Source organism: Dermacentor andersoni, chromosome 7, assembly GCF_023375885.2.
Source record: "Dermacentor andersoni chromosome 7, qqDerAnde1_hic_scaffold, whole genome shotgun sequence".
Classification (NCBI taxonomy): Eukaryota; Metazoa; Arthropoda; class Arachnida; order Ixodida; family Ixodidae; genus Dermacentor; species Dermacentor andersoni.
Genome location: NC_092820.1, coordinates 97,296,368 through 97,321,227, shown reverse-complemented (window position 1 = coordinate 97,321,227; position 24,860 = coordinate 97,296,368). Strand labels below are relative to the sequence as shown.

Sequence of the window (24,860 nt, the reverse complement as noted above, 5' to 3'; positions counted from 1 at the left end):
TTCTTCTACGTCACCACCACGTGACAATATATATATCATAAGAAGCCAACAAAGACCCCAAGGACCACACAACGACAATTATCTGTACTTACTCAATGAAATAAAGAGATTATAAATTATACGAATTGAAATCGAATGAACAAAGTACATGGCGCAGGGCGAATGATCCCGCGCCTTCGCAGTACACATCCGATGCTCTACCAATAGAGCTACGCGGGCCACGGATGGGATCACACGTGGGATCACTCCCCACCTGCTGAAGTTGTTGTTTGATCCACTTTCTACTCAATTATTCTAGAATTTCTTTATTTGAATTATTAGGTAGAAATAATTTCGCCTGTGTTTTCCTTTCTTTCTTTCTTTCTTTCTTTCTTTCTTTCTTTCTTTCTTGTTATCTTTCTTTGTTATCTTTCTTTCTTTGTTATCTCTTTATCGTCATCATCAGCCTTGCTACCCCCATTGCAGGACAAAGGCCTCTTACACACTTCGCCAACTACCCCAGTCATGTGCTAATTGTGGCCATGCTGTCCCTGCAAAACTCCTAATCTCATCGGTCCATCTAACTTTCTTCCGACCCCTGCTACGCTTCCATTCTCTTGGAATCCAGTCCTTAACCGTTACTGACCCCCGGTTATTTTCCCTACTCATTACATGCCCTGCCAATGCCCACTTCTTTTTCTTGGTTGCAACTAAGATGTATTACTTCGCGTTTGTTCCCTCACCCAATCTGCTCTCATCTCATACCCTTAACGCTACACCCATCATTCTTTTTCCACACCTCGCTGCGTCCTCCTCAATTTAAGTAGAACCCTCTTCATACGCCTTCAGCTTTCTGCACCATTGGTGAACACTGGTAAGACACATCTGTTATAAAGTTTTCTCTTGAGGTGTAATGGCTACCTGCTGTTCATGATCTGAGAATGCCTGCCAAACGCACCCCCGCCTATTCTTATTCTTCTGATTATTTATTCTCATGATCCAGAACAGGGGTCACTACCTGCCCTAAGTAGATCTATACCCTTATCCCCTATAGTGCCTCGCTACCTATCATACACTGCTGTTCTTTTCTGAGACTGTTAAACATTACTTTAGTTTTCTGCAGATTAGCATTTAGACCGACCCTTCTGCTTTGGCTGTCCAGGTCAGTTAGCATGCATTGCAGTTGGTCACCTCAGTTACTAAGCAAGGCAACATCATCAGTGAATTGCAACTTACTAAGGGTTTCTCCAATAACACTTATCTCCAATTCTTCCAAATAGAAGTCTCTGAATACCTCTTGTAAAAACGCTGTGAATAGCATTGGAGAGATCGTATCTCCCAGCCTGACGCATTTATTATTGGGATTTTGTTGCTTTCCTTAGGGAAGACTGCGGTGGCTGTGGAGCCGATGTAGATATCTTTCAGTATTTGTACATACGGATCGTCTACACCCTGATTCCGTAATGCCTGCATGGCTGGTGGGGTTTCGACTGAACCAAACGCTTTCTCGTAACCAATGAAAGCTTTATATAAGGGTTGATTATACTCCGCACATTTCTCTTTCACCTGAATGATAGTGTAAATATGGTATATTGTTAATTAGCCGTTACGAAATCCCGCCTGGTCCTTTGGTTGACAGAAGTCTAAGGTGTTCGTGATTCTATTTGCGATTACCTTAGAAATACTTTGTAGACAACGGACAGTAAGCAGATCGGTCTGTAATTTTTGAAGTCTTTGGGATCTCCTTTCTTATGGATTACGATTATGTTGGCGTTCTTCCCAGATTCCGGTACGTTCGAGGTCATGAGCCATTGCGTATACAGGGTGGCCAACATTTCTCAATCTGTCCGTCTTCCATCAACAAATCTGTTGTAACCTGATCCTTCCCAGCTGCCTTCCACCTTTGCATAGCAACGAAGGCTTTCTTTACTTCTTGAGGCGTTACTTGGGGGATGTCAAATTCCTCTAGACTATTCCATCTTACGTTATCTTCGTGGGTGCCACTAGTACTGTATAAATCTATATACAACTCCTCAGCCACTTGAATTATCTAATCCATATCAGTAACGATATTGCCGGCTTTTTCTCTTAACGCATACATATGATTCTTGCCTATGCCTAGTTTCTTCTTCATTGTTTTTAGCCTTCCTCCTTTCCTTAGCACATGCTCCATTCTATCCATATTATACTTCCTTATGTCAGCTGTCTTACGCTTGTTGATTAACTTCGAAAGTTCTGCAAGTTCTATTCCAACTGTAGGATTAAAAGCTTTCATACATTGGCGTTTCTTAATCAGATCCTTCTTCTCCTGTGATAGCTTACTGGCATCCTGCCTAACGAAGTTACCACCGACTTCTTTCGCACCATCCTTAACGGTGCCTGTAAGATCGTCGTTCATTGTTTTAACGCTAAGGTTGTCTTCCTGAGGTAAAGCCGAACACGTGTTCTGTTGCTTCATCCGGAAATCCTATATTTTCCCTCTTACCGCTAACTCATTGATCGGCTTCTTATGTACCAGTTTCTTCCTTTCGCTCCTCAAGTCTAGGCTAATTTGACATCTTACCATTCTAGGGTCACTGCAGTGCACCTTGCCAAGCACCCCCACATCTTCTATGATGACAGCATTTCATTTGTAGTGTCGCCATTCAGGCTCCTTGCATGGCGGCGCTTGTTGGTGCAACACACCACCCCGTTCAAAAGGGGACGCTCATAACACCCGTTCATCCATCCATCCATCCCGTCCACTTTCGGTTATCCCACTTGCGCAAGAAGGTATTCATCATCCGCAAATTATTCCGTTCTGCAAACTCTACGAATAACTCTCCCCGGCTATTCCCATACCCTATGCTATATTCCTCCACTGACCTGTCTCCAGCCTGCTTCTTGCCTACACTGGTATTGAAGTCACCCATCAGTATAGTGTATGTTGTTTTGACTTTACCCAGGGCCGATACTGCGCCTTCATAGCGGCTTTCGATTGCCAGGTCATCATGACTGTTTGTGGGGACGATGACCCGTACGACCTTCAATTTGTACCTCTTATTAAGTTTCACAAGAAGACTGTAATGCTACAGACATCATTTAGGCAATATTATCTTGTTCTCAAGTAATGCAATAGACAACAATACTATGATGCTTTGGAATTCCTGTAGGTTGCCAGCTCTATCCTCAGTAATCCAACTCCTAGTTCTTGTCTTTCCGCTAAGCCCCGGTAGCAAAGAACGTGCCTGCTTTTTAGCACTGTATATGCTTCTTTTGTCCTGCTGACCTCAATGAGCCCTATTATATCGCATTTACTGTTCCCTGATTCCTGCAATAGCACTGTTAGACTCGCCTCACTAGATGACGTCCTAGCGTTAAACGCTGCCAGGATCAGATTCCAATGGGAGCCTGTCCGGAAAGAGAGAACCTTAGAACCCTCTGCTGCGTCACAGGTCTGACCGCCATCACTGAGGGTCAGGTATTGATTGTCTTGTTCATATTGGAGGGCGTGGCCAAGTGCAGCACCAGGGTGGCCAATCCTGCTCTGGTGAGGGAGTGAGTTACCGGTTCTAGTCACCGGGATCAGGCCGCACTCCTGGCCTGTTTATGCAATTTTATTATCTAAACGCTGATTCTTTTTAATATAGTGGAAAATTGCGCGGCACCGTGATTCGAACCGCGGACCTCTAGCACGCGAGGCGGATGCTCTACGTCTACCCCACGCCTGCAGCTGCTCTTCTTAGAGTAGCAATACTGTGAAAGACAAAACTAACTTTGATTGGGCTGACCTGTGCCCACAAATACAGGCTACACTTATAGCACAACGATAGCGGCGAACCCGGTCGGCGATCTTCGAAAATCTGATCAGTGGGTCAAACGCGTCTGCTTTTATACATCAGTCGTCGAACGTTCAAGAGTAATCGCTGGGACCCACGTGCCTTCCACAAAGTTCTTTATTATTCGCATCGCGCATACATGCAGTCAGATTACCCAAAGTTCGGTCACAGACAGCGGATTGAAGTATCGATAGCATTCCAGAAACTTCTGATACGTGCAGGTGCGTCTTGCGCGGTGCGGTAACATTTTAGGTGGTGAAACGTGTCGCCCGATAAAGACAAACAAGTACACGAGTCAATATGAATACTAAAAATCAGACCCCCTTGGTTAACCACTCGGAGAGCAATACAAAAAATCAATACAATGTTGTTCATGGTGTGTGTCTTCATATATATATATATATATATATATATATATATATATATATATATATATATATATATATATATATATATATATAAACGTTCTACGGTATCTATGTGGCTGTTGCGTTGAGCTGATGAGCACGAGGTGCAAAATGTGATTTGGGCCATCAGGGCTGCATCGTGATGGAGTGAAATCCAAAACCGCTGTTCTAACATGCAGTGGACGGACGGTGAAAAACGCGAAGTTGTGAAATTTATGCGCGTACCCTCCTTGAAGGCGTCATCCATAATCCACTGTGCAGACTACCAACGTCAAACCCACCATTCATAAGCATCACGATGCCTAAAACACCGAATAACTTTTGCAAACTTGTATTTTCTCAACATGTTCGTTGGCAGACAAGCCTTTTCGGCAGTAATAATTCGGGAATCTGCAGGTGTCTTTAAAATGCGCGTGGTCATAAGAAGTTAGATAAGCGATAAACATTCACAGAACCAGTGCATCACATCACAATATGAAGAACACATGCTTTGAAACCCAAATTTGTCAGCTGTAGTAATGGCGATCGCAATTTTATCAGCGCCTTTTTGTACTCTGACAGGAAGGGGACAACACATATCAGCCTGCGGCGTAATCTCTGCGGCTGCTTGACACGAAGGCAATCATCAAACCAAGCGCTTCACAAGTGATATCGAGGTCTGCCTCGTGCGCTGCGCATGCGTGGATCCGTGGCTGAGAAATGAAAAACCCACGAAGAAGCCGTCGCAGCCACACTTGGCCGCAGTCGCGGCGATCTCACATTTTTCTAAGGGCCTTCGTGTACTTTCTAGCTTTGGTGAAGTTTTTAAGTACTAGTGGTAATACTTTCACAGTTTCCGCGACTGCTGCGAGATCCATAAGAGATCTATTAAATACACGAAAGTCTCGCAAGGAGCATAAAGAAGGGCATACGCTAGATGAGGAATAGCTTAGGCTTTATAAATGAAGCTATGAACAAATAAAAATGTACGTGAGCCACATTCAATTAGAGATTATGGATTTCAGAACGTCTAAGCGGGCCGCGACTAAAGAAGCAGCGAGACGCTTTGAGAATGGAAGGAAAAAAAACATGATGTGAGGCTTCTATCAAATGAACAACATGCGCGTTGTTGTAAGGTCGAAGTGAAGTGTTGTCAGATGAAGCGGAATCCCAAGCAAAATTGATAGCGCGCCAACCATCGGGCGATGCTCGGCGGAAAGCTGGGAGCCGATCATATGTTTAGTTATTATTATTTGAAGGCTACTGGAAACCTTCTCATCACTTTTTCTGTTCCTTTAGCACTGCAAGTTTTTTTGGGGGGGAGGGGGGCTCTCATGAGAATGTCAGCCCGATGCATGACGGTAGAGTCAGTTTAAGTCAATTTAGTATATCTCAGACGCCTGAAAATATCCTTCAACTATCCGCGTTGTACGGGTTGTTGATGATCGCTGCAGCTGGCAGAGCACAGTATTTCTCGATGGTTCTAACATTATGATTTCGGAGTGTCCCATACGTAAGCGGCCATGAACGCGTCAAGATGCACGATATATTGTCGGCGGAATTTAACAGCACTTACAAGTAGTGTGGAAAAGAAAGAAAATTAGAAAATGACTAATTTCAGCACTTGCCGCGAATTCCCGATTCGCGTCTGTAGGGAGTTACATTAAACAGTTCACGGTCTCGGCTGCCTGTCTCATGCATCGGAGAAGTCTTTTCGAACGAGACGGAACTATGCGCACAAACATTGTCTTCGCAGCAGCATATTTCGACATACAACACCGTCGTGAATACAGATAAGCCATTTAATGGTTAAATTCGGTGTATTGGTGCAACAGAAACATAGCCATTGCTGCACAAGAATAATTTTCAATTCAACTGGCGCCACGAGCACTGCGCGCACACCCATTATCCTTCCTGATGAACAACTTTGGACATACCGCACCTTCGTGAATAGACTGGTGTGAGTGGAGTAGATACCTAACTGCACGCTAAGCTGCTTTAATCTTAATCTCAAGTCCTAACAAAGTGCGACGATTTTCGCTCAATCATAACAAGTACCTCACAGAGTCACAAGCCTGTAAGTTTCCTAGCGGCGCCTCTAAATTAAAAAAAAATCTATGCACTTACCTACAAGACCAATATGGTAAACTGAGACCCGTCGTAGTGGGTTGCGCTGGGTTAACTTAGACCAACTGAGGTTCTTTACCCTCATCCCATTCATGGTAAACGGGTGTTCTTTCGTTTCGTCCCCATTGAAACGCGGTAAGCCAGGATTGGATCGCATGTCCTTTGGATTAGCAGCGCTACGCCGGAGCCTCTACACCATTGCAGCGGTATGTGGTCGCGTTCGTCAACACTAGTACATTTCTTTAGATACATTCAACGCCACTTAAGCATTGTTACATTTGGAAAGGTTGTAAGCTGGACAGAGTACAACCCACCAGCAAGAAAAGTTGCTTTTTACACGAAAAGAGGCATTCGTTGTGCAAGAAATAGTACACACTAGGTAAGAAACATACATCAAATAGGTGGAGGAAAGGAAATAGTCTGAAGGATATTTGTAAGAAAATCAAAAGAATATTATACTTTGCAAAAGGGAAGGTAATATACAGGCCATTCATTGTGTTCTTAAGCCGTGATATTGTAGAGCTTGTAGATCCTGTCGAAATCCTTGGCGTCATATTTTGGAAGCAATTTACTTCCGATGATCATGTTGAGGCTATCATATCAAAAACATCTTCAGCAGTCGCTATTTAACGCCTGGCCGCTACTATTCCTGTTAAAGTTAGGCTGCTGGTTAATAACACTTTAATCATCTTTGTACACGTAAGATTAATCTCTCCATAGTACCCCTTCTTCGAAACAGGCCTTTGATATGCATAGCTGGTGACCTGTTCTGTAAAAATGTAATACTAGCAGTCTTTACTTTATACAATTACCGGTTTTATTGAGTTTCACAAAGCGACGAAACTTATATGGGCCATCTAGCAGAAATCGCCAAAAAAAAAAAAACATATTCCGCAAACTAGACATGAAGAAATGGGGTTACTTTCGACACCTTCAGTTTATCAGACGGCACAGTCTCTCTCTTATACTCTGCCAGCGTAATTAAAAAACAAAAACTATAACCGCTCGACCCTTTTGAGCAATTAGCGACGGTTAGTAAACATACTGTGAACAAGTTTAAATGCAGATGGCGCATCCATAATATATATATATATATATATATATATATATATATATATATATATATATATATATATATATATATATATATATATATATATATATATATATATATATATATATATATATAAACGAGAAGAAAGGGAATTAACCTAGGAGCCCGATTCTTATTAGTCATATCATAAGCAGCCAACAAACAATCACACCAAGAACAACATAGGGAAATTACTTGTGCTTAATAAATGAAATAAAGAAACGATAAATTAAGGGAAATTAAAGTGGATGAGAAAACAACTTGCCGCAGGTGGGAACCGAACCCACAACCTTCGCATTTCGCATGCGATGCTCTACCGATGCTCTGCTAGTACACATTAATACCCAAGAAAGTGGATGGGAAAACGGCGCCGCGGTAGCTCAATTGGTAGAGCATCGCACGCGAAATGCGAAGGTTATAGGTTCGGTCCCCACCTGCGGCAAGTTGTTTTTTCATCCACTTTAATTTCCCTTAATTTATCGTTTCTTTATTTCATGTATTAAGCACAAGTAATTTCCCCTATGTTGTCCTTGGTGTCATTGTTTGTTGGCTTCTTAAGATATGACTAATGTATATATATATATATACCTCATCGTATAGACCTGGATATATATACCTCATCGGAACCGCCAAGTTTGAAGGAGTCCGCCGATGCCAGAGTTTTATCGGCGGGTGGACTTTTCGTCACCTCCCGAGGCTTTTGCTCTACTATCACGCCGACGAGGGAGCTAGCCCTAACGGAGACAGCCTGCTCTCGGCGCGGTGGTGCAAGCAGGCCTGCCTGTGCAGGCAGTCCCGCGCTTGCGTTTTCCCATCTCTGTGCGCGACCGAAACGACGACACGTGCGTTCATCGAAAGCGGCGCCATGCCCGAAGTCGTAACTGTGAAAGGTATGGACGTAACCCAGGAAGATCTCAATGGTGCGGGGTGGATCACCGCCATCAGCAACCGTAAAAAGCAGGAGACGAAGAGGCCGCCATTACGAGATGGCCAACGTGGTTCCGTAAACAAGCCGGCTGGCTACTGCACTTCCAAGGGACCGGCTAAAAGTCTGTTGTCACAAGTAATGGCAGCTTCGCGACTTACGAAGCTCCCGAAGGAACAGATCAAGGTTATCGTGCGCCCCAAGGGAGGCCTCGACGTATCAAAAGCCGACGTAGTACTGCTGGCTCAATCAAGCCCTGGCCATGGCGCCGGCCCTGCCTGAGCATCAAATGAAGGAAGACACCATGTGCCCAAAGAAGGTACAGCATATTTTAATCATCAGCACTCCGCACGCCTCTAATACGAGGGCCTATGTGAGACTAAATAAAATCCATAGTAAGTACGGCACCTACGCAATCTCGGCGTACGTCGCCGCCCCCGAAGATACGTGCAAAGACGTAATAACGCACATCGACACCTGTAACGATGAAGGCACGCTTAGAAACTTGATTGTGAACGAAAGAAATCCCACGGCACTAGAAGCCAGACGAATCAAGAACTCGCATGTAGTCGTGATTTTATTCAAAGGGATACGTGTGCCCAACCACGTAATCGGCGGCACGGCGTTGTTGCCATGATCTTTATACCGACGCCAAGTCGAGGTTTCCCATGCTTGCGGCCACGTAGGCCACCGTGCCGACGTTTGCATCAGCAGCGAGGAAGAGAGAAGTAAATGTTGCGGTTGCGAAAAAGCAAAAGCGGACGACGGAGAAGAACATCAATGCACCCCCAAGTACGAGGCGTGCGGCGGGCCCTAAGTCACCGGTGACCGAACTTGCAAAAAGCGCTATGAAATCCCATAAATCGTACGACGCCGACGCCGAAGACGCCGACAAAGAGCAAGGAAGGCACAGCTGGACGAAGAATCTGACGTCACCGATGCAATTGGTGACTTCTCGTTGGCTGCACCAGCTGCGCGGAGCGCTTCCATCCTAGGTACCGATCTCTATCCGGAGGGCACTCACGCTCGAGAAGGAGAGAAACCAAACCGAGGCAAGGAGAACGCTCCTCCAGATCAAGATCCCGGTCTCGCTCCCAGTCCGTCAAGCGGGCCACGTGGGCCGATAAGGTCAAGGGAGCGACACAGCCGTCTGGGAAGAAGAACGCATCAAGCAAAGAAACGACAGGTGAGGCACAGCCAGAGCATAGAATCGATCCCCGTATCCAAGCGCTCAAAGCGGAAAATAGGGAACTTAGACGCGACCTCGCAGAGCTTAAGGAATCCTTTAACAGCACGAAAGGAAAATTTATAAAGCGGCATCAGGTTAACAACAGTTACCCAGGCCCGTTAGCCGGACAGTCGAAACGCAAGGCGCTCAACCCGGAACCTTTTAGCAGCACAAAAGAGGAAGAAAAGGGCGACATAACCGAGGTCAACGACACTCAGTCCGCCACTTCGGCTTCCCCCGTCAAAAACGAGGGTAAACTGGAAAAGACCCTGAGTAGGTTTATGGAAATGCTCTCCGCCACAGAGTAGAGAGTAACGTTATTAAAAAGACCTAAGGCTCAGCCCAAAAGTAGACAAACAAGACATAATGAACCGCTCCCGACCGGATCAAATCCTGACGGGGCCGCCGAAGATTTCTAAATTTTCACAGTAAACAAGATGGCTATCACAAATAATAATACCGTTCAAATTTGGCAGTGCAACTGCGCTAGCTTCCAGACAAGCCACAAGCCATTTTACTGCAGGAGACGCTCGCGGAGACGGAGCTTACTCTGTCGGGGTATCGCGCAGTAGCGTACAAAGGCGAAACGGGGAGAGGCATCGCCGCCTTAGTTAAAAAGAGCGTCTCCTTTGTGGATCACACTGTTGCAAAATATCGTAGTGGACTAGAAGCACAACTGATCGAGCTCGTGCCCAGTAGATCGAGCAACGCGAATGTCTTTATTCTTAACGTCTACAGTTCGCCTGCAGATGAGAACAAAGACTTTAATGCGCTATTCCATTCCGCAATCTGGGCAGGCAGAGACGCGCCCCTCTTAATTGCGGGGGACTTTAACGCTCCGAACACGGAATGGGGATATGGCTTTACCAGCAAGAAGGGGACACACTTAGCCGGATGTGCAGCCGATTTTAACCTCACGCTTGTTACAGATCCTAGGTTTCCCAATAGAAGGGGTAATTCCGTCAGTCGAGACACAACGCCAGACCTCACATTCTTCCGAAATATCGAGGGCGCGTGGGATAATCTCCAGGAGGACTTGGGTAGTGACCACTACGTTCTCAATATCGCGATGCAGGTCAAACCCAAACCTCCGGTCAAATACGAATACGTCGATTGGGATGTTTTCCGGAAATTTCGAGCAGAAACGGCCCCCTCAAGCGAATCCTTCAAAGAACTAAGTACCAAACTTAAACAGGCCGTCAAGAACGCGACCCAAGAAATTAGCGCAGAACTTGAAGTCCCCAAAATGGCCTCGCGGTTAGCGTATCTCCTGGAGGCTAGACACACTCTTGGAGAGTGGTGGAAAATACAGAAATTAAATCGCCGGCTACGAGCAAGACTAACGTCACTAAACAAGGAACTAGAGTGCTATTCCAAGCAACTGGCCCTGCAACAGGGGGACGAAACGTGCAACAAAACGGACGGCCGCATGAGAAGACGTAGTAAATGGAATCTGGTTACAAGCCTCCTAAACGACAAACAGTCCCGGAATGCAGTAAATCTCGCCGTCGATAGGCTCATACATAAGCAGGTCACCTCGGGCCCCACAAACGATGTAATTGTCAACGAGATGGTGCGAGCTTACCTACCCGTCAAGGAAGGAGATTCGCAAGGCATAAGCGCGAGAGCGGTTTACACGGGGCTAGACAGGCCAAAATTACACCAACCTTCTTACGATTTCAGAAATCAGAGACGTACTCTTCAACCTAAATGGTAGATTGGCCCCGGGGCCAGACGGGGTCACCAACAAGCTCCTCCGGGACCTGGACGATAAGGCCATCGAAATTCTAACGGCAGAGATAAACGAGGTGTGGAGCTCGGGGCAAGTCCCGTCGGAATGGCGCACCGCCAAGACCATGCTCGTCCCCAAACAGGGGAAACCTCCGCACATAAATAAACTGCGTCCCATCTCTCTAACATCGTGCATTTGGAAAGTGGCATAACATGCAATACACAACCGATTCGTTGAACACGTAGAAAACCACGAACTATTTAGGCATAATCTAATAGGTTTTAGAAAGGAACTCTCCACACAGGACGCAATGCTCCTTCTGAAAAGATCTATATTCGATAACGAGACGCGGGACGTACGAGGTATCTTTGCACTCGACCTCCCTAAGGCCTTTGATAAGGTGGCTCACGAACACATCTTGAACGAAATTTCCCATCTCAACCTAGGGCGGAAATTCTTTAATTTCACTCTCTCATTCCTGTCGGAAAGGAAAGCGTTTCTTCGACTGGGCACGATCTCGGGCGGTCCTTACAAACTGGGCAACAGCGGAACCTCTGAGGGCTCGGTCCTATCCCCGCCACTATTTAATATCGCCATGCATAAACTCTCCGAAAGGCTGGCCGCACTCCCAAAAATAGGCCACGCAATCTATGCAGACGATATCACAATCTGGTCCCCGGGGGGATCTCTGGCTGATCTAGAGCAATATCTCCAGGCGGCCATAGATGTAATGGACGAATTTCTTACATGCACGGGTCTCAAGCTTTCACCAACCAAATCCGGACTATTCCTCTACAGACAGTCGGTGCAGGGCGTTAGGAACCTCGAGCCTCTGGAAACGCTGCCAGTCGAAATTACAACACGAGAAGGGCATCCCATTCCGGGGGTGAACTCCATCAAAATTTTAGGACTTTTAGTCAACGCCAAAGGCTGTAATGCCCAAGCTCTAAACAAGCTAGGTGCGCAGGCGAAAAATATACTAAGACTCATAACTAGAATCGCAAGCAAAAGGGGGGGAGGACAACCTCAAAGAGGACAACCTACTCTGGGTCTTCCAAGCTATCCTCATCCGTCACATTACTTACATGGCACCATATCTCAAATGGAGCAAAATTAAAAAGAACAAACTCGACACGCTCATCAGGTCCAGCGTCAAAAGAATACTCGGTATTGCACAACCCGCTAGCACAGTAAAACTACTTGAACTCGGAATTCACAATACCACAGACGAATTCATTGAAGCCCAGTTTATTGCACAGATCTTCAGGCTTTCGTCAACTAAGCCGGGAATCAAAATTCTTGATGTAGCTGGTCAACTCCCTACACAGGCACCGCTCGACAGGCACCCCCTGTCTAAATTAGCCCGTGAAGGTATTAAGGTTGAGCCCGTACCGAGGAACATCCATCCAATATATAACGAAGGTCGCAGAAGAGCGCGGGCTTGAACCATCCTTCGACGAATCGATCCTTACGGGGCTGATGCATTGTTCGTCGACACCGCCAAATATGGCAGCGAAGACAGGTTTGCAATCACGGTCGTTGACGCGCGCGGAACACTTATCAGCGCCGCATCAATCTACGCTAAACACGCGAACGAGATGGAGGAAACCGCGATAGCCTTGGCTCTTCAAGCCGCAAAAGGCCCGGCGACCATTTTCTCCGACTCGCGCACGGCGGTCAGGGCTTTCTCGTCTGCTCTAGTTTGCAAACACGCAGTCGACATCGTCAACACATCCTTTCGTATTACTACGCGAGAAGACACTGGAGGTCAAACCATAGCGTGGTTCCCGGCGCACGTGAACGATGTAACGAACCAAGCGGTTTCCAACCCTAACGAGCGGGCCAACTGCCTGCCGCGCGAATTCACGAACCGCGCCCGAGCTAACGGTCCAGCACTCCCGCAGGATTGCCCCTTCAAAGATAATCCTACGACCTTTCACGAGATTACGTCACATTACAGACACAGCAGGAGGAAATTCCATCACGCCAGCCCCAAACTGAACAGGGCTCAGGCTGTTACTTTCAGGCGTTTGCAGACGAGATCCTACCTCACCCCGAGAGCGCTTAGTTGGATAGACCCGAACTTCCCGCAATCGTGCTCCAAACGCGGACACGCGTGCTGCTCCTTCGACCACATGCTCTCGCTGTGCCCGTACAACGCGGGCTCTGACTTTCATAACAAGCCCAAGTGGGACGCCTTGCTGAAGAGCTCAATTTTCACAAACAAACTACAGGCCGTCCAGAGGGCCCGCTATGTCGCGGAGAGTCACCACTTCCCTGTCCCGTCGTGGGCGGAACCACCAACTTGATCGGGGAGCCTTTGGTTCCCCCGAATCGAGTTCCTCAGGGTACTCTAATAAAGTTCTTGTCACTGTCACTGTCAGGCTACCTTTGAAAAGTAACGAGCTTGAGCGATGCTACAAGGCCAACAGAACAAGCATTTTATTTCAACAGTTTCGACCAGTGGACTGATCTTCAATCTGATAAAGATCGGTCCACTGGTCGAAACTGTTGAAGTGAAATACTTGTTTTGTTGACCTTGGGGAATCGCTCAAGTTCTCTCTCTCTCTCTTTCTCTGTATATATATATATATATAATATATGTATACAGTTTCATTTTTTCGTGTAGGGTGTTGCTCGTTTTGTACTGCAATGAGTAACACTATTTCTTAGCTAGAGTTTTCTATTTCCTGCACAACAAATGTCTCTTTTTGTGAAAAAAACAACTTTTGTTGTTGGTCCGTTGTACTGCCAAAAAAATCGGCAGCACCTCTGTACAGCTAGCGATCTTGCGAAATATAACAATGCTTAAGTGGCGGTGAATGCATCTCAAGGAGCAGTATTATTGAGGAATGCCGACCACATACCACCGCAGTGGCGTAGCGGCTCTGGCGTTGCGCTGCTCAGCCAGAGGACGTGCGATTGAATCATGGCTTCGGGGACAGCGTTTTAATGGGGACGAAATGAAAGAACGTCCGTTTAGAATGAATTCACTGAGGGGGATGTATCCCAGTTGGTCTACGTTCACCGATAGTCCCCCACTAAGGCGTGTCTCATATTATAGTATTGGTCTTGATATGTAATTGAATATTTTTTTTTTTAATTTAGTGATGCCGGTAGCAGACTTACAGGCTTTTCACCTCTGTGAGGTACATGTTATGATTCAGCGAAAATCGTCGCAGTTTGTTAGAACTTGAAGATAAAATTAATGCAGCTTAGCGTGGAGTTTGCGGTCTACTTCGCTCACACCAGTGTATTCCCTAAGGTGTGGTATGTCGAAAGTTGTTGATCAGGAAGGATAGTGGGCGTGTGCACAGTGCTCGTGGCACCAGTTGAATTCAAAATAATTCTGGCGCAGCAAAGCCTATGTTACTTTTGCGCCAATAAACCCAATTTAACCATCAAAGCGCTTACCTAGATTGACGAAAGTATGTCGAAAGTTATTGCTGGGAAGACAATGTTTGTGCGCATAGTGTTCACGGCAGCACCAGAGTTCCAAATGCTGCCCTGACTACTGCAGAGCTGAGCGGGCGGAGCATGATTGTTCATCCTCATGGCTTCGTCGGTTTTACAGGCGATCGCAACGGGTGTACCAGAACGCCTGGTAATCCTCCCCTGCAGCGCACGCATACGCACCGACATCTTTACAGGACAATCGTGGCCATACCTGCTATACTGGCGCGAAAGCATCTATCCCATCATTGAAGTGCTATCTCAGTAACATTAGGCAACGGTAAGCAGCAGTACCAGAAATTTGCAATAAGTGCTACACGCCGCCATGACCATGACGATAGAATATACACATGCACTAATTAGGACAGTACTTTATTTAAAGAATGTTACAACACAAGAAAACCAGAGCACTAAACGTAGAATCAAACTGCAGGCCTAAAAATATCAGTTACTGCAACGCGCGCACGCAATAATAATTGTGTTTCAGAAGAAAAGATAAATTTCAGACATGCATTCAGTATTTTGTATCGTTCCTTTACTTACCTCGTCACGTACTGGCAGTTCATCGCGACGGCTCAAAAAATAAATAACATCACGCAACGCTTTTTACATCATTATCACCATCATCATCGTCAGCCTGTTTTATGTCCACTGCAGGAAAAAGGCCTCTCTCTCCGTGCGATCTCCAATTACCTCTGTCCTGCGCCAACCGGCAACATTCCTGATTTCATCACTCCAACTTGTCTTCTGCTGTCGTCGACGGCGTATCCCTTCTTTTGATACTCATTCTGTGACCCCAATGATCTAACAGTTATCTAACCGGCGCATTGCAGCGAACCTCTTAATGGCCAGTTCCCGCAGAATCGTGTTCGTTTGTAGACACAAAATCCCGAATATAGTGCAATACCGGGCGACCTGCGGCGAAAGTGAAGCAGGCGTTAGGCACTCCCCATATTGCACTTGAGTGCGTTAAGCACTCCGCATACGAGGCCGATCCTGAAGATAGTTTATTACCGGGTGACCTGCGGAGGCGGTGAAGCAGGCGGTAAGCACTCCGCATACGTGCCCCGATCCCGAAGATTGTGGAGTGGCGGGCGACCTGCGGCGAAGGTGATACAGGCGTTAAGCACTCCAAATGCGAGGCGGATGCCGAAGATAGTGCAATACAGGGTGACCTGCGGAGGTGGTGAAGCAGACGTTAAGCACTCCGCATACGTGCCCCGATCCCGAAGCTTGTGGAATGCCGGGCGACCACCGGGGAAGGTGAAGCGGGCATTAAACACTCCCCATGCGAGGCGGATCCCGAAGTTAGTGCAATACTGGGGGACTTGTGAAGGTGGTGAAGCAGACGTTAAGCACTCCGCATACGTGCCCGGGTCCCGAAGATGGTGGAATTCCGGGCGAGCTGCGGCGAAAGTGAAACAGGCGTTAAGCACTCCCCATGCGAGGCCGATCCCCAAGATAGTTGATTACCGGGTGACCTGTGGAGGCAGTGAAGCAGGCGTTAAGCACTCCGCATACGCGCGCCAATCCTGAAGATAGTGAAATGCCGGGCCAACCAGAGGCGCGGGAGCATTTCGCCATTAACTTGCCCACAAACACAGTTTCGCGGGTCATCCTTCTCACAAAGTGGAGTGGCACTGAGTTTTTCTTCAGATTTTTATGGTTAAGCTGGTACCCTGCCTTCGCTTTTTTTCACAGGCTCGGCAGTGTTAAGGCTGTGAATGAAATAGGATTCGCGAAGCATATGACCATTTCTGGTGCGGAATCTGAATTGAAGTACCGTAGCATATACTACTGCTATAAATTGCTGCACTGTTGCATACAATCATGTTTTCCAGATGCCCGACCATCTGAGCAACTGTTATGTCAATGATATCAACGCTGAATATTCCAGTCCTCATAACATTTATATGTAAGAAGGGTATATTTGTAGGCTGTTTGTGATGATTCATTCGGGATGACATATGTGCGTTCTCACCGGCGCCCTTGTTATATGATCGCTACTAATCCTACGGTACTACTTATCATACTATCTGATCGCTACTACGCTCTTAGTAGACCATGGTGCTGGCTGCTCTTTACTACCGCAGCCGTAAAAACTTCAACGTGGCGCCCGTGCAATAGGAGGAGAAATTAGAAATTATTGCTTAAAAAATGACACACACTCAACCTGAGGTAACATCTACGTAATGCACAGCAGTCACAGTTTGGTGGAAATGGATATAATGAATCGCATAGCTGTTGATCGATAATCGGGTAATATTTCTGCCCCTAGTGGTGAATTGATGCGCTGTACAAAGTACTGCGTTTACTGTTGGGATAGCCAGTCATTCGATATGGCAACAAACAGATTCATTCAAGAGCATCAACTACCCATCACCTACACGCACATATTTAAGTGGCCGTCAAACACGTTCCTAGAAGAGCGACACGTGCTAAGCGGTACATGCGTGTGTGAGCAGCTCACAGGTTTAAACCACACCACGTTCGGGATCCATCCCCATTTTAAACCGCACATACACAGACGACCACATTACCTAGTTGCCACGTTGGTGTTAAACCAGTTCACTGAAGAGCAGCATAATGAGTGGTACATAACCAGTAGCCCCACGACACACATTGAGCGGCACATTCCCTAGTTGGCGTAAAAGGTGGTTATTGAATAGTGGCACATGCCAACAGGAACGGCCCCCATTCTTTGTCTTGGCTAACGTTGGGCACTATTGCCGTCTAGTAATTTTCTGTCTAGATTTAGAGAGTAATTGCTCGGTGTCGTGAAAAATGATTCTACTTAGTTAACAGCTATTTTTAGTAATATTGCAGTACGGTCTGCGATATAATTGCGACTACTTTATCGATAAGTTTCTCCCAATTGACTATAAACGCGCATTGTTAATCAAAAGCTTCAGAAAGGCAGACGAAGTCGGCTTTACAGCTCGTGATTGATGTGAGCATGATAAAATAGCGGGAGCCAGCAATCACGAAGGCAGTTATTTGCGCTCAGGTAAAGTGTTATCACACTTTGTATACAAAATGAGTTTCGTCACAGCTACGCTGTTTATGGCTAGCGAATTCGTCCGCCCGTCCGTTGACTATACGCCGAAAGCTCCTCCAGTGCAACCCCATGCGCATGGCGGTAATAAAAGGACAAATGGAGCCACGCGATTGACTCCGTCAGTAGCCACGTCGTTGCTCTCTGTCATAGCCTAGCGCGCGCACAGCAGCCACTCTCTAGCTACGAAATAGGTAGGCCACGCATCAAACGTACTCCTGATGAATAGGCAGCTCTTTCGATTAGCAAAGCCACCAGAAGAATCGGGAACGAGCTCGTCTACGCTATGCCGATGCTGCAGCCCGTGTACAAGAAAAGGTTCGTGCAGCCTAGTGCAAGCAGCAACTGCGCACGGAAAACACGGCAGCTCCCTCCCCCCGCCCCCCTGTGGCTGCCTTCTAAATAAATCTCTTTTACTTTGCTCTTCACAAGACACCTTCTCTTCTCCAAAGGTTTCTCTTGACTGCTAACGAGCCTCCAACCCGTTGTAGACGTGGAGACAGACTGGCCGTCCTCCACATCTTCCTTGAGTGTCAGGAAGACAAAAGAGACAGGAGAAAACATTTTCTTCTTGATACCGCTATTGTGTCCCTCTTCATCCGGCTATGTTTCTTGTTGAAGAACCGCTTTTTAAGATCAGAGCAGTCCTCGCCTTCTTCGTTTATGTTGTGATACATGTTATAGCTCATTTAGTTCGTAGCGCATCCACTTTCCAGAGGATGCCGCCATGATAGTTGTTTTATGTAGCATGTGCCTGTAGACCCTTGTGTTTGAAGGGCTCTGGGGAGGCAGTTGTGCTCCAGGCAATTTTAGCATCTAACGTATTTCGTATATTGCATCATTATTTCACAATGCATTTTAATCCTCATTGTAAACTTCACTAGTCATTGCCATTATCTTAGTACACCTTGATTTTATGCAATTTACAGCAACAATTTTAGGCCCCTTTAAAGCTACGTTACATGAACTTCACAGAACTCATCAGTCCACTGCGAACTCATAACATTAGCATGGCGCTCTTTGGCCATACCTGGCCCATGCGTCAATAAACATCACCCATTTACTAATTCTCGAAACGTTCCACCACTGCTCATCACTTCAAGCCTTCATCTTCCAGTGAACATCACTGTTCGTTGGATCACCACCTGTTCCCAGCGACTTTTGCTATACCTATGTCTGACTCCTCAGGTAATCTGTTAAAAAGCTTAGTGACTCTGTATGCTTTATTCCATTTACAAAAATGCTGGTTTGATCTAAGCAGTGCAAATATGACCATGTCACTCTACCCGAAACAACCTATGTTCTATCGAAATTAAAAAAACTTTCCTCCGAAACGACGGACATCTTCCTAGACTTCAGTCAGTGAGCACAATGACTTTCGTAAGTACTTACCTTCAGGCGGGGCAACCGTCAGTGTATCGAAAATATTACTGCTCCTACCCGCCGGCGATTTCACAAATTTTCCTTCCATGTTCCATTCAGTTCTGATTTGTATGAAGAAATTAAATTTTGTCACCAATATTTGTAATTAGCTTTTCTTATCTCACCTTTGGCCATTGTCATAAAAGAACTGCTTAAACTTGAACGATTCTTTAGAGGCATCCGTAATACTGTACACCAAACATGAAATGCCTCGTGGCCCACTTGTCGTTTGCGACTGAAGTATCCATAATGCTCCCTGATTATTGTAGAACTGCAATCGAAAAAAAAATTGAGCACTGTCAAAAGAAAATAGAGTGAGTGGTAGTACAGTTAGGTGCCACTATTGTTGCAGGGTATGCTCTTTGTCATACCATAACCACAAAGTTTCCCTGAATATTATAATGCAAACCATGTGCTATCTATAGCTAGTGGTCTTGATGCAGTTTATGATGAGAAGGGAGATTAAAATTGAAATATCTACGCATTTACAGCCTTTTTACTACGTATTTACTACGTAATACGTATTTACTACGTATTTACAGTCTAGCAATAATCAAATAAACGGATATGGCTAAAATTGCTTTGCGCAATTTGATGGTTGTGATAAGCTTGGACTATGTACGTAACAACCTTTATTTACATTATTCTAGTTTAGGCATATTTATACATGCGTTATTCCGCCCAGGAATTCGGCGCTTGGTTGCGTACCCATGTATGGGGTGTATACAGTATATCGCCACTTCCGTTGGCAGCAGTAACAAATGAGACATTATCTACATATACCTTAATAAAATCACGTTTTCACTCAGTAGCGATGCACACAGTCCACCACCGAGCGCAACACGATGACGCTACGAGGCCCGGTGGAGTCGCAGACGCAAGCTGTACATAACTACTATAACCCAATATAGCATGCTCAAGGTTGGATCCTAAGCACGAGGTTACCCCCTTGCTGCCTCGGAAATTCGAAGGTAAGGGAAGTGAGGAGAAGACAGGAAAGATTTAAAAGGCTGGAGAAAGAGGAAGGCGGCAGAGAGATGAGAGAGAGCGGAAATGGCGACTACCGATTTCTCCCGGGTGCATCAATCCCGCAGTGCCGTCTACAGGAAGCAGAGGTCAAAGCACTGCGTTGCTTGGGCCGGAGAACCATCAAACTATAAACTCCCGCCATCGGCTCAACCCCGAGGATTCGCTTTTCCCCGGACACTCCTAACCTGCACACGGATAAGCGCGAGAGGTTCCGACCCTCGTGTGCTGGTGTCCATGTTGTCGCAACACGCCAAACTCTTTCCCATGGAGACACTCCTGCGGGGACATGACACATCAACTTTGGGGTGATTTAGGACTTGAGCTGTTTGCAGAATCGATAGCAAAGCCGTTATTGGCTTGTGCGGATTTCGGCTTCCAGTTCTCTGCAGTGTTTTCCTCCACTTTCTATAAAACTCTTCGTAAAATATCGCTTTCTTTTCATTGATGATGCTTATTCTGAATGTCTCTTGCCGAATAACTAGAAAATAAAACTTAGATAGCTTTATGGGCTGGTGATAAATAGTTAGAGCTGTCATTCTTAAGGATAGTCGCAACGTGTTTGTTCTGCTATATCAATATTATCTATGTTATGTTTGTCGATGAGTATATCTTCTAAATCCTCAAATAAATCCTACAGAAACGTTTCTCATACGTTTACAAAGGCGCACAAATCAATCACCTGCTCCCATTTATTATGGTCTGACAACGGAGGCATTATAACAACTAAGTGACAAGGACGACATGACAAGGGTGAAATAATTACCATTTATTCATGACAGTATTATCACAATGCAATGACGAAGAAATATTGATGTCAGTGGAATGAAGAAACGCTGTGACGACGGCGTCGTGACAATTGGATGGCGCTACTGAAGTGATCATAATGATACGACACTGTGATGATTTCTGTGTGACAACCATGGCGTCATGACGACGGCATGACGAGCGTCAGATCACAAAGTTAGAACAAAGGAGATGGAACCACCATGACGCCATCACGTCCATCAGCCCGTACATTGTAGCCCAATCTATTCAGAACTTGGCGACTAGTTCAAAGCAGAAAACGTGATGACCACAGGATGACGAGAATTACGTATCCCGTAGCTTGAATAATGACAACGGAATGACCATGAGTGTATCACGACCGGGAGCATAGACCTAGTGGCTCAAGTGGGTTAACTGGGGCTGCTGGGTTAGCGTGAGCGCATAGATAGATAGATAGATAGATAGATAGATAGATAGATAGATAGATAGATAGATAGATAGATAGATAGATAGATAGATAGATAGATAGATAGATAGATAGATAGATAGATAGATAGATAGATAGATAGATAGATAGATAGATAGATAGATAGATAGATAGATAGATAGATAGATAGATAGATAGATAGATAGATAGATAGATAGGTTTAACATGGCTGAAATAGGTAAAGGATGCTATTCGCTATGAATATAAATTGTAAAGATTTAGCTGTAGCAACGATTACGAGAATGTAAGGTACATTGCAGCAGGCGAGACTTCTTTATTTATATATTTATTTGTTTCACAATAACCCTCTAGGCCTTCTGGGAAGTGTATTACATAAGGCAAAGGTTACATCGCTGAGGCAAATAACAGTGCATAAATGAAAATACAACAGAAAAAACTGGCGTAAATTTAGTTACACGGCATCGTCGTAAAAACAGAAGCCACAAAAAGAAATAAATATAGCTATCATTGCAGCAACTTTAAATGATGGCACAAACTATGACCACGTCACGGATACTGGTTGTCGGCGCATTAAAAAAAGTTCAGTTTACAAATGAGAGATTGAAACGTTATATATGAGGTATGCATGGTACGGCGCAGAGCGTCTGTAAATTTCGAGCCATTTTCTTCCGTGCAAATGTGCGATGGTAGATTATTCCACTCTATCGCGGTGCCAGGTATATCATCATCTTCAGCATGGCTACGCCCACTGCAGGGCAAAGGCCTCTCCCATACTTCTCCAACTGCAGCGGTCATGTGCCAATTATGGCCATGTTTCGCTGCAAACTTCTTAATCTCAACCGCCCACATAATTTGCTACGGCCCCCTGCAACGCTTCCCTTCTTTTCGAATCGATTCCGTAACCATTATTGACCATCGGTTATTTTCCCACCTCATTACATGCCCTGCCCATGCCCAATTATTTTTCCTGATTTGAAATAAGATGTCAAAAACTCCCGTTTGTTCCCTCACCCAACGTACTCTCTTGCTATCCCTCCGTTAACGTTGCATTCATCATTCTTTCCATGGTTAATTGCGTCGTCCTCAATTTATATCGAGCCCTTTAAGTAAGCCTCCAGGTTTCTGCCCCGTAGGTGAGTAGTGGTAAGACAAAGCAGTTATACACTTTCTCTTGAGGTTTAATGGCAACCTGCGCTTCATGATCAGAGAATGCCCGCAAAACGCACCCCAGCCCATTCTTATTCTTCTGGTTATTTCAGTCTTATGATCCGTACCCGCGGTCACTACCTATCCTAAGTAGATGTATTCCCTTACCACTTCCACTGCTTAGCTATCTATCGTAAACTGCTGTTCTCTTCGAGACTGCTAAACATTACTTTAGTTTTCTGCAGAATAATTTTTAGGCCCACCCTTCTGCTTTGCCTCTCCAGGTTAGTGAGCATTCATTGCGATTGGTCCCCTGAGTTGCTAAGCAAGGCAATATCATCAGCGAATCGCAAGTCATTAAGGTGCTCTCCATTAACTCTTATGCCCAATTCTTCCCAATCCAGGTCTCTCAATAACTTCTGTACACACGCTGTGAGCAGCATTGGAGAGATCGTATCTCCCTGCGCGACGCTCTTTTTTACTGGGATTCTGTTGTTTTCTTTGTGGACGACTAAGGTGGTTGTGGAGCCGCTTTATATATCTTTCAGTATTTTTACACACGGCTCGTCTACACCCAAATTACGTAATGCCTGCATGACTGCTAAGGTGTCGACTGAATCAAAGTTCTATACAGATCTATACAGTACCAGTGGCACCCGTGACGATAATGGAAGAGGGAATAGTCTAGTGGGATTTGAAATCCCACAAGTAACGCTGGAAGAAGAAAGCCTTGGGAGCTATACAAAGGGGAAAAGCAGCTGGGGAGAATCAGGTAACAGCAGATTTGTTGAAGAATGATGCCAGCGCACACCAACTTTTACTAAGAGCTCAATAACCATTTATTCTTTCTCTCTCTCTCTTTCTAGAAAAACTGGCCACCCTGTATACGCGAGGTACAGATGATTGACCAACTGCGAGAGAACGACACATCATGCATTTTAATTTGCAAGAATGATCCCGACGTGCAAAAATAGCTGAAGGTGGACACATGAACTAGTTATGAAGAGATACGTGATAGTAAAGCTTATGGAACAGTGTTAAACGAGAGTTGTTACGACTAAGGGACAAGGCTTCAAGCTCGGCGCTATTTTTAATGCTGTTACACTGGTTTGTCGTGTATGATCTGAAACGATGAAGCGTACAGCGCGTTATTTCAGGGCTTTTAAGTCACTTATTAGGTATGTCTGATGGAGATTCGATAGGACTGAAGCGTGCTCTATTTAAGGGCGTATTAGGGTTGCCTATGGCAATTTGCGTACGTGTACTTGAGCATGATTAAGGTTACGTTTAAGGAGTAAACGGTTTGCAGGTGAATTGAGCGAACGGTTTGCAGTTGCGAGAATATGGTTAATGTGATTATTCCATGTCAAGTTAGGAGTTAGGTGTGCGCTAAGATATTTGTAGCTGGAAACTTGTTCAACAAGGCTGCCGTTTAACATCTAAGATGTTGAATTTCTAAGTGTCTGATTAGTCATACATGAATTTAGTTCTTGCAAGATTTAGAGGCATTAGTCAGGTTAAACACCATGCGTTGAGGGCGTTTACGTCAGACTGAAGATGTAATGATCACAGTTAGAGTGAATATTACGATATATGGCCCAGTCATCAGCAAATAATCTGAAATTGGATTGTATGCAGTCAGGTAGATCATTATTATAAATTTGGATAAGTAGAGGCGCAAGCACACTTCCCTGTGGTACACCAGATGTTACGGGGACTAGAGATGAATTGTGATTGATAACCGATGTGAATTGCATCCTGTTAGAAATAAAATCTTTTATGCATGTGACAACAGTAGGGTCGATGTTCAGCTGTGTAAGCTTGTGAATAAGTCGACGATTAGGGACACGGTCAAATGCGTTTGAAAAACCTAAGAATAGGCATGCACGAGAAATCCGGTTTCTATTGATGAATGTATGTCGTGAATGAAGCCAGCGAGCTGAGTGTCACATGAATAACCTCGGCTAAAACCGTGCTGTTGCTTAAATATGAGATTATGTTTTTCAAGGTAGTTAATAACCTAGGAGTGTAAAATATGTTCGGCTAACTTACAAATGGTACTTGTTAAAGAAATTGGTCGAGAGTTAAGCAGTGAAGAACGATACCCAGACTTGAAGAAGGCACTACCTTAGCCACCTTACAATCGTGGGGGGAAATGGCTGTTGATAGTGATTGTGAAACTAAGGCGGACAATATTGGGAAGTGACTTGGGACTATATTTTGCAGAACTGTTTTGTTTAGGCCAGTATTGTCA

The 24,860-nt window shown here is 45.3% G+C and overlaps 1 long non-coding RNA gene across 1 annotated transcript in view; it reads right to left on the bottom strand.

Moving 5' to 3' along the window:
- LOC129385436 (uncharacterized) overlaps positions 1 to 24,860 on the bottom strand; it is a 74,606-nt gene that overhangs the window by 12,459 nt on the left and 37,287 nt on the right. Inside the window, exons 3-4 of the long non-coding RNA XR_011895480.1 lie at positions 19,344 to 19,489; positions 19,189 to 19,280 (exon numbers count right to left, since the gene is read on the bottom strand). This is a non-coding gene — a long non-coding RNA (uncharacterized lncRNA). The remainder of the gene's footprint in view (positions 1 to 19,188; positions 19,281 to 19,343; positions 19,490 to 24,860) is intronic.